Here is a 10,455-nt window from a genome sequence, read left to right as displayed (position 1 = left end):
ATCCTATGACGGTGCCACGTTGAAAGTCACTGAGCTCTTCAGTATGGGCAATTCTACTGCCAATTTATGTCTATGAAGATTGCATGGCCGTGTGCTCGATTTTATACACCTGTCAGCAACGGGTGTGGCTGAAATAGCCGAATCCACTAATTTGAAGGGGTGTCCACATACTTTTGTCCATGATGTGTAGTGTCTGGTTGAAAATACAACCTACACAGGACCTTCTAATCAACAGGTTTGCATGGGTGGGAGTTTTGGCTTGCCTGGTGACATCACCAGGCAGTAAATGGGTTAATAGACCAATAACAAAGAGAGTTCCAAACCTCTCTGCCAATAACAGTCAGTTTTAAGTTTTCCCCTTCCCTGTCAGACCACTCGCAGACAGTCTTAGCAAAAATTCTTGCTTAAGAATTATTTTTTTTGCTAACAAGCTATTTTTGCCCATTTTAATGAAAATCTATTACGCCATTATTGTTACACACAAACTATTATAAAATAATATAAAAACGGTTGCATTGGGCCTTTAAGCCTAGTCCAGGACTTGAAAGTGCTTTCAATTAAGATTATCTTTCATAAAGGCTCTTATAGGGAGCCACGGCCTATGAATTATAAACAAATCTATGACACTCTACTACATCACAATGTTTGTGCTGCATTTTTGCACTTTATGCATTTATCATTGCTCCAATAAGCAGTCATTGGCTGTTGAATCCTTTAAAGTTGGCATATACATAAACCATTTCCACATGCAGTTACAGTTACAGAAGGTACCAAAACCAACAATGCATTTCTAAGGAAAATAAGCCACACAATAAACCTTGACACAGGAATCCAGGGATCCGACTCCAAAGCGCAGCAGAGCACCCGAATTGAAGTATAACTCCAATTGAATATCCACCATCTTGCACCCTTTCAAGAAAAAGCAGAATTTTCCTAAACCTTCTGTGGTGATTATTAACTATGCGGTTCACATTAACTATGTGGTTCACAGATAGATTGGGAAGCTCTTAGCAAGCACAGTGGGGTTGCTTTTGGAAATCCTGCAGGACAGTGTGAACTTCACGGCATAGGCTTTATATGAACTCCAAATGGGTGTTCTATGTGTACTTTCTGATTAGACCCTGTAATTGTGGAAGCTTTGCAAAGCTAAGCAATTCCCAACCCAGAGTGAATGCTATCCGGATCTCCATAGAAAGTTTTTCAGAGTGCTTTGAGTGGTGAGCAGTGTTCATTTTCTATGTGTGCTTAGCCTACTGAATTGAAAATAGGATTAGTAACCTTATTTGATCCAGACACTGCATTGGAGTGCACACAACAGTAGGGTTTGTTCAATTGCATGATGGCAACGTTATACAAGCACAATAGCACTATTGTTTAGGAGGAGACAAGTCTGTGTGTGTCTTCAAGGCAATGAATGAGAGGTATACAGTTTGCCTGTATGTTCCATTCAGTCATTGTTTTTTTCAAGTAGAGTGCCATCTGCTGGTTGTATATTAGCAGTGAACTTCAAGGAGCAGAACAGAACCATTCACTCACCTCAACAAACAGGATTCATGATATAGCCTCCCTCTATACTTTATTCTCTAAATACAATAAACTCTGTACCTCACAATAACTCTACTCCAGGTTACATTTTTTGGATTAAGGGAGACATGTTCAATAAGAATGAGAATGGGTGATATGATGTGTGATTGAACAAGGTAAACAACCATGTTCATTTCTAGCGGGAGCGCTTCAACCAAAAGACATCAGGTGCTGTCACAGGGTTGTGGTGTGGGAAAGTGGCAATATAATTGGTTTAGAGAGGATCAAATACATTTTGCCTGACCTTTCTGCTTCATTACCCTGAAGGTTACCAGATAAATTGCCAAAATGCAGGTCCAACCAAGTGAGACAACCTTTTCTGTGACCATACGCAGCACACTATTGTGACTGATTGTAGATAAAATAGTTATAACATGAACACATAGAAGTTGTCATGTTACAATGTTTACAAAGTGTGTATAATGCAAATTCTTGACGATGATAAGAGTGGTTTAATTAATTTCAAGCACAGTTAACTAAAAACGTTCAAATGACCCAAACACCAAAGCTCAATGAACTTGTCATGACCAGACGACCTTCTCAAATGATGACGCTTTACACCATTTTAATTGGTTTAACTAAATTTGCTGCCCTCTTCTAGCTAGATGTTTTGCAGCCCTCTTCTTGCCAAATGTTTTGCTACCGTCTTCTGGCTAGATGTTTTGCTGCCCTCTTCTGGCTAGAGGTTTTGCTGCCCTCTTCTGGCTGGATGTTTTGCTGCCCTCTTCTGGCTGGATGTGTGCATCAACACACTGAGCATGCTCTTCAAGGACTGGGGTTGTGTGGAGCTACCCCTAGTTATAAAAGTGCCTTTACACCTTTTTTTTTTTAAGCATACAGTCCTATTACGAATGGACATATTTGTCCCAAAATGTCTTCACAGGTCCAGCAAAAGGAAGGTTGGTGAAGTCATGGAGTAGGATGAATGAGGAAGAGATGAAGAAGGCAGGAGAAAACCGCCCAGACCAGAGTTAGCTGAAGATGAACCGCTGAGGCCTTTTACTCCACTATATGAGCTGAAAGGAAGAAGTCAAGTAAGTCAAGTCCAGCAAAAGGTCAGAAACACACTTGATTCAGGAAGGAACATGTTAATGTAAAAGGACATAATAGACCTCAGTGGCAGCCTGCCTACACCCATATGTCGAGAGAAAGAGAAAACATATTTGTTTCAGAGGCACGACGTCTTATTCTCCCGCAGAGAACACCAACGCATTTGATATATGCGGTTATGTGTTGTGAGTCGCATCCATCTTCCATCCATCCAATCCCTTGTGTGTCTTGCCTTACCGTTCCGTCCATTCCATTAATGATCGTGGCGCCTTCCAGCCGGGATTACCGCATCGCACACAGTGGATTTCCCACTGCGCCCCGGTAATGAGCAACGATGTTGGAATGGGACTCCCATTATGGAAGCGTGCAGCAGATTGATTTTCACCAGAGTTATTAGAGTGAGAGCGGGTTCGGACGTGCCTTCCTTATTAAAGATTATAATTGGCAGAGGGAGGGAGGTTGGAGGTGGCCAGGTGACTGCTAATGGTTGTATGTTGTATGGACATAAAACATAATGCAAGGTACATTTATACGCTTGTTATCTCAACCTGTCTGGCACATATACCCCTGCGTGGCCCTTTCACCGGTGTGCAATTTCACAGCAAACAATTGAAGGGAGTCATGTCAAACTGGCCAGTTTAGTAGATACTGCTATTCATGGTTTTGTATTGCTGAGTGAGAAACTGTAGGGCGTCAATTCAATGTCCCTTGTTACACCACAAAACTCACCTTTCAGCCGCCTCAAACCAATTGACATGCTCTAACCTGCAAAGTAGTCCAGGCCTATGTGATCACGTTAAGGTTGAACTATATTTTGTTCGTGAGAAGATGAACTATCCCTTTAATGTTTGTGAGAAAATGAACTATCCCTTTAATGTTTGTGAGAAGATCAACTTTCCCTTTAATGTTTGTGAGAAGTTGAACTCTCTTTAATGCTCATCAGAAGATTAGGCATGTCTTGTCTTGTCTTCTGGCTGTTGATAAAGCTGTGTAAAAAAGTAGGGTAACTGAGACATGGTTTGGTTGTCACAGACAGCGCTCCAGACTTGGGTCAAATCATACATCAAATACTTTCAAATACTTGAGATGCACTTGATTATGTTTACAATGGAACCAATTGAATATATAGTCCCAAAAGTGCAATCTCCAAGCTAAATGAAGCATACCTTAAATACATTCAAGTATTTTAAAGCCTCTTCAAGATTTACTTTATCTGAACACTTATCTGGTAGTATTGGATATTATCTGAATTACAGAGTGTTAAAAAGCAATATAAACTCCCTGTCACTTATGGGAACAGTTTAAGCCTTTTTAATCCCAACAAGTTTTATTGACATCTTTATTTATTGAGACAATAATCATCCTTATGAATAGCAATGTAATAATCATTGCTTGCATCATGTCAAAACAAACCATATACATTTTGGCAACTGCATACTTTAATACACTGGTATGATGAAACTTGAACTGAAACAAACTATTTTCAATATGATTAGATTAGTCATGCAGTAAGTATTACTAGACATCATGTTTCACTGCAGTATGAGCATGCATCACACTGTAGTGTAGAATCTAGATGGAGAGAGGTAGAGCCTAGGTCCGTGGTGCCATGGTTCTCCCTGGTATTGTAGCAGGTGTCTGTCAGAGGACAGTAGGTACTATAGGAGATCCCATTAGCTTTGTCTCACTGCAGCCCCCAGTGGAAGTGGACATCCTGTGGAGATCAGGCATAGAGGATGTTTCCACAGATCAATATTCCTCAGTGGATTTCCTACATCAACTCCCTGAGATTCTACCATCTGTGACATATAGCTTGAGCCAATAAGTCGCTGCTGGGCTGGGTTCCAATACTATCCATTGGTCTCTACCCTCTCTCCTTGTTGATTACCCTTGTTCTACTGATCGTAAAGATCTGGGTAGGTATTTTCGTTGACAAGGTCTAGTTTCTGACATGTTACTTACAATGATTTAGTTATTTGCAGATCTGCAAGGGTTAGTCAATAAGGTCAGGGGTAAGGGAACACGTTTTTGGTTTGGAATTGGGCCATATAGACATATAACGCCACTCAATGCCTGCCAACCTCAAGACTGCAGAAAATGTCAGTCTTACCTACATACAGTGAGAGAAAAAAGTATTTGATCCCCTGCTGATTTTGTACGTTTGCCCACTGTCAAAGAAATGATCAGTCTATAATTTTAATGGTAGGTTTATTTGAACAGTGAGAGGCAGAATAACAACAAAAAAATCCAGAAAAACGCATGTCAAAAATGTTATAAATTGATTTGCATTTTAATTAGGGAAATAAGTATTTGACCCCCGCACAATCAGAAAGATTTCTGGCTCCCAGGTGTCTTTTATACAGGTAACGAGCTGAGATTAGGAGCACATTATTAAAGGGAGTGCTCCTAATCTCAGTTTGTTACCTGTATAAAAGACACCTGTCCACAGAAGCAATCAATCAATCAGATTCCAAACTCTCCACCATGGCCAAGACCAAAGAGCTCTCCAAGGATGTCAGGGACAAGATTGTAGACCTACACAAGGCTGGAATGGGCTACAAGACTATCATCAAGCAGCTTGGTGAGGTGACAACAGTTGGTGCGATTATTCGCAAATGGAAGAAACACAAAAGTCTGTCAATCTCCCTCGGCCTGGGGCTCCAAGATCTCACCTCGTGGAGTTGCAATGATCATGAGAACGGTGAGGAATCAGCCCAGAACTACACAGGAGGATCTTGTCAATGATCTCAAAGCAGCTGGGACCATAGTCACCAAGAAAACAATTGGTAACACACTACGCCGTGAAGGACTGAAATCCTGCAGCGCCCGCATGGTCCCCCTGCTCAAGAAAGCACATATACAGGGCTGTCTGAAGTTTGCCAATGAACATCTGAATGATTCAGAGGAGAACTAGGTGAAAGTGTTGTGGTCAGATGATACCAAAATCAAGCTCTTTGGCATCAACTAAACTCGCCGTGTTTGGAGGAGGAGGAATGCTGCCTATGACCCCAAGAACACCATCCCCACCGTCAAACATGGAGGTGGAAACATTATGCTTTGGGGGTGTTTTTCTGCTAAGGGGACAGGACAACTTCACCGCATCAAAGGGACGATGGACGGAGCCATGTACCATCAAATCTTGGGTGAGAACCTCCTTCCCTCAGCCAGGACATTGAAAATGGGTCGTGGATGGGTATTCCAGCATGACAATGACCCAAAACACACGGCCAAGGCAACAAAGGAGTGGCTCAAGAAGAAGCACATTAAGGTCCTGGAGTGGCCTAGCCAGTCTCCAGACCTTAATCCCATAGAAAATCTGTGGAGGGAGCTGAAGGTTCGAATTGCCAAACGTCAGCCTCGAAACCTTAATGACTTGGAGAATATCTGCAAAGAGGAGTGGAACAAAATCCCTCCTGAGATGTGTGCAAACCTGGTGGCCAACTACAAGAAACATCTGACCTCTGTGATTGCCAACAAGTACTAAGTCATGTTTTGCAGAGGGGTCAAATACTTATTTCCCTCATTAAAATGAGTTCAAATCTCACTGTTCAAATAAACCTACCATTAAAATTATAGACTGATCATGTCTTTGTCAGTGGGCAAACGTACCAAATCAGCAGGGGATCAAATACTTTTTTCCCTCACTGTATCGCATACCATTAGAACGCATTGACTTGACGTCTTACCAAGATAAATTATCTTACTGCACTGGCAGACAATTTTGCTTATTTTAACCTAAAAAAAAGGCTTGATACAAGTCAGAATATCTTGATATAAGACAAAATATATTGATTCATTTTCTGAGTAAGCGAGATCAACCCAAAACAAGTAATTTTACCTTAATTATTTCAATACAAGACTATCAGTCTAAGATTGCCATTTTTTTGCAAGCAGTACCTAGGTTGGCCTCTGGCGGACTCAAGACAGTGAAGTGACCGTGTCTGAGTGTCTCAGCTGAATGAGTGTTGTATGTGGGTTGTCTTGTCATTTTTCTCACCATTTAATTGTTGACAGGAATAACATTAAAGGCAAACTCAAGAATTGCTGATAATTACTTGTTTTAATCAACTGTAAAAAAAAATATATATATTGTTTTGCTATAAATAGTGCCTTCTAGGAAATGTATCCTGCTACATTAGGTAAAATATTAAACCAGCATGGAAGTATGTTCTGTATCAGAACAGTTGTCAGAGACTCTGGGTGGCTGACAGTAGAGGGTAGAGGTAATAGCCAATTATAATGTTACAGGAGGTGACGGCAGAAAGGAAAAACATTGAGGAGCGATTGACGCCATTTGGCCAGACGGCAGACAGACAGTGTAAACTTAAGGTGTCTGAACATGATGACTCACATGAGGGGGAGACTCAAGGCTTGTCAGGTTAACATGAAGGGACATGAAGAGGATGATATTGGCAGTTGCAGTAGGTGGGGTGATTAGTGGATAATATGGCTCTGTGTTTGAGATCATATTTTTTTAGGCATACCTCAAAAGGCACTACGAATGTGCTTATAATGTATTAGGAAGAGGATATTCACAGAAAGTGATACCCAGCTTTCTTGCCTCAACCTCTACACAAAATGTGTCTATATAGGGCAGCCAACAGAGACACAACAGACGTATCGCATATTCAATAAATTATAATGCATTAGTGTATTTCGGGTTTAAAAACCCCTCACACTGTAAAGCACAGGAGGCTGCTTAGGGAAGGACGGCTCATAATAATGGCCGGAATGGAGCAAATGGAATGGCAGTTAATAACACGAGCCCGTTCTCCCCAATTAAGGTGCCACCAACCTCCTGTGCTGCAAAGGCATAACTCCTCCCATCCACCACCAATAAACTAATGTTATCCTTTTTCTGCTTATCTGAGTTGCTTAAATATGGTATGATTCCCATTACCATGTACAGCAGACGTTAAAACATTCCTAGAACATGTTAAATAAGGCTTTCTGTCTCTGTCTCCGTCCCCCAGTGAAATTGATCACAGGTCATACAACAACTACAGTACATAACGCTGACAGAAGAAGAAACACACTATCCTTTCAAGCATTTATTCAGACATTACCGTTGTTATTTGAATCCCCTGCTGTGACCTTGTCAATCATAGGAAGCAGTGACACCACAAGAGCAGCGTCCCTATGTATTAAGTGTCTCAGCTACCAGCTCTCACAGTCTCATGTCAGAATTAGACGTTCATCCATGTTTCTCAAACGTCAAATTTAAAAGTGTTTAAGGTTAAGTTCAGCCAATAACTCCAAATTCATAAAGTCAACTTAGAATGGTTAAGGTAGGGGTTAAGGTTTGGGATAGGCTTAAAACAAAAATATCAAAAACAACTTTCTATTGCTGGAAATGAACTTGTAACCTTTGGAATCAGAGGCAAATGCTTAATCTGCCCATCCGCCATTCCCGCCTACAACACCCATGCAAAACCGAATCCTACTTGAAGGTAACAGCGCTTACTGTTGCCCCTATTGGCCGATTTTCACGTCATCTCCCGACATCGTCAGACATGGATGGACATTGAATACTGACTTGTATCACGGGTGACCTGGCTGGTCTCAGAGTAGGAGTGCTGATCTAGGATCAGTTCCCCCCTGTCCATGTAATTGTATTCATTATGGTCATAAGGCACTCCTGCTCTGAGATGCTTGATACATGGCCCCATGTCACCCAAAAGACACATAGTGCACATTCCTAATAGGCTATTACCGATTCCAATACATTTCTAGAAGCCTACTAGAAAACTGAATAGTCAATATAACACCACATGGCTGAAGGCAAGACTGTTATAAAACACAAGACTGTTTATTTATCAACTGACTCCATCCGCAGATCATATTAGTTTTCTATTCCAGGCACATTAGGGCCATGGTACCGATCCTTTGAACATGCTCAAGGGTGAAGCCAACATGCTCAATGTGTAGCAATCGATTTGGAGCAAAAACTTCAGATAGTTTTTTTCTGCACCCTTTATTATAACTTCACAGAGCAGGAAGTGTGTGAGTCATGAAATTTTCCCTGGTTATCTGCTTTCACACGCTCCGGCTGGGCCGGCCAGCCAGCGGCCCTCGGTAACGGGACGCCCGCGGTGAGTGGAGCTAGAGCTGTCCGTGTCACACACACTTGCAAGTTCCCAGCCTTCACAGCACAAGCAGACGCATATACACACACACACACAGGCGCACACACACACAGGTGTGCACACATGCAAGCATACACTTTAGGACCCCTTTATTGTAAGGTTCTCACTTGTGTTATGTACAATTATTTACCACAAACAGGTATAACATATGTTTTATGCAAAAATGTGTTCCTACACTGTAATTACACTGTCTATGCAACTACCATATATATATATATATATATATATATATATATATATATATATATATATATATATATATAATTTTATGTTTTATTTATTCGCACAAACGAAGACCAGGTGATGTATACATTTAGCTATGGAAGAGTGAATACTTTTATTACATCTTGTAATGGAGGGCCTCCTTGTGTGTGTGTGTGTGTGTGTGTGTGTGTGTGTGTGTGTGTGTGTGTGTGTGTGTGTGTGTGTGTGTGTGTGTGTGTGTGTGTGTGTGTGTGTGTGTGTGTGTGTGTGTGCATGCATGCATGTGGGTGAGAATGTGTGAGGTCAGCTCATGTGACCTCTAGCAGCGACCCCTATGCTATGATTGGTTAGAAGCCCCCCACTGACCCAGAGTGGTATGGCCAACGTTTATGTGTGTGGATTCCTGTGCTTGTGTGTGTGAGAGGAGAATAATTGGAATTGATAAGCATGAACGAGTTTGTCTGAGATTATTCAATGTGTATTCCTACTATCCAGCCAATTCAAGAGGGCTTGCCATTCTCTTTGATATTTCACTGATTATGACATTACCAACTTGCCTTGTAAAGCCTAATGCAATCGAAACATAAAAAGGAAGACGTGCACCTTTCCATGGCTGAATGGGATTTGCATTTAAGCAACACCTTTAATGTAGGCCTGCTCAATAGTTGTTTGTTTATTGCTAGCCAATTTAACTCATGGGAATGTTGTATTTGACAAAAAAGTAGGCATATTCTTGTCAAATAATGTCGCCAATTCCGCCATTGCCAAGCTAGCCTAAAATGCAACAGTTTTGAAAGTGTTAATAAATTGGTAGCTTTTGAAATACTATAATTCAACTTGACACATAAAAACAAAGGATGAATATATAAATAATTTTTTCGGTAGTTAAGAACTAATTCACCCCGTTCCCAGCTTAAAAGAGAAGAAACTCCATGATTCTATTGAATAATCGCCCGTCAATGCTGCTTGGCGCCCATATGAAAAAATGCATTTCAATTTTGAAAACATGAATTTCTATTTGCTTAAGATTGTTCATGAATTATATATAATAACCCAATAAGATGACAAAACCTATGCTTGATTTGGTTGACATTTGAATACAAAATAAATTGAATAGATAATTGCTCATGCATTTATTTCAACTTGTGCACCCATGTATCTGAAATGAAAAATTGCAAGGGCATGTGGAGCACATTTTGCACAGAACAGAAAGACCTAAACAAGTTGATGTGCATAACAAAGTCGGTGGAAAATAGCTTTCAGAAGATCAGAGTTGCATGTAATTTGGTGTGTGTAATTGGACAACAAATAGACACCATATTGGCAAAATGTCTCACATGTTTGGCACACCATGACATGAATATTGAGAGCTTGTTAATTATTTAGATTAGAAGTAACGAGTCATGCACGGATGTGTGCTCTCACTTGCTTAATTTGAATTCCCAGGGGTGGAATAGAGGTGATAGGGTCT

The sequence above is a fragment of the Coregonus clupeaformis genome, chromosome 3 (genome assembly GCF_020615455.1).
Source record: "Coregonus clupeaformis isolate EN_2021a chromosome 3, ASM2061545v1, whole genome shotgun sequence".
NCBI lineage: Eukaryota > Metazoa > Chordata > Actinopteri > Salmoniformes > Salmonidae > Coregonus > Coregonus clupeaformis.
Note: the sequence above shows the minus strand (reverse complement) of the source record.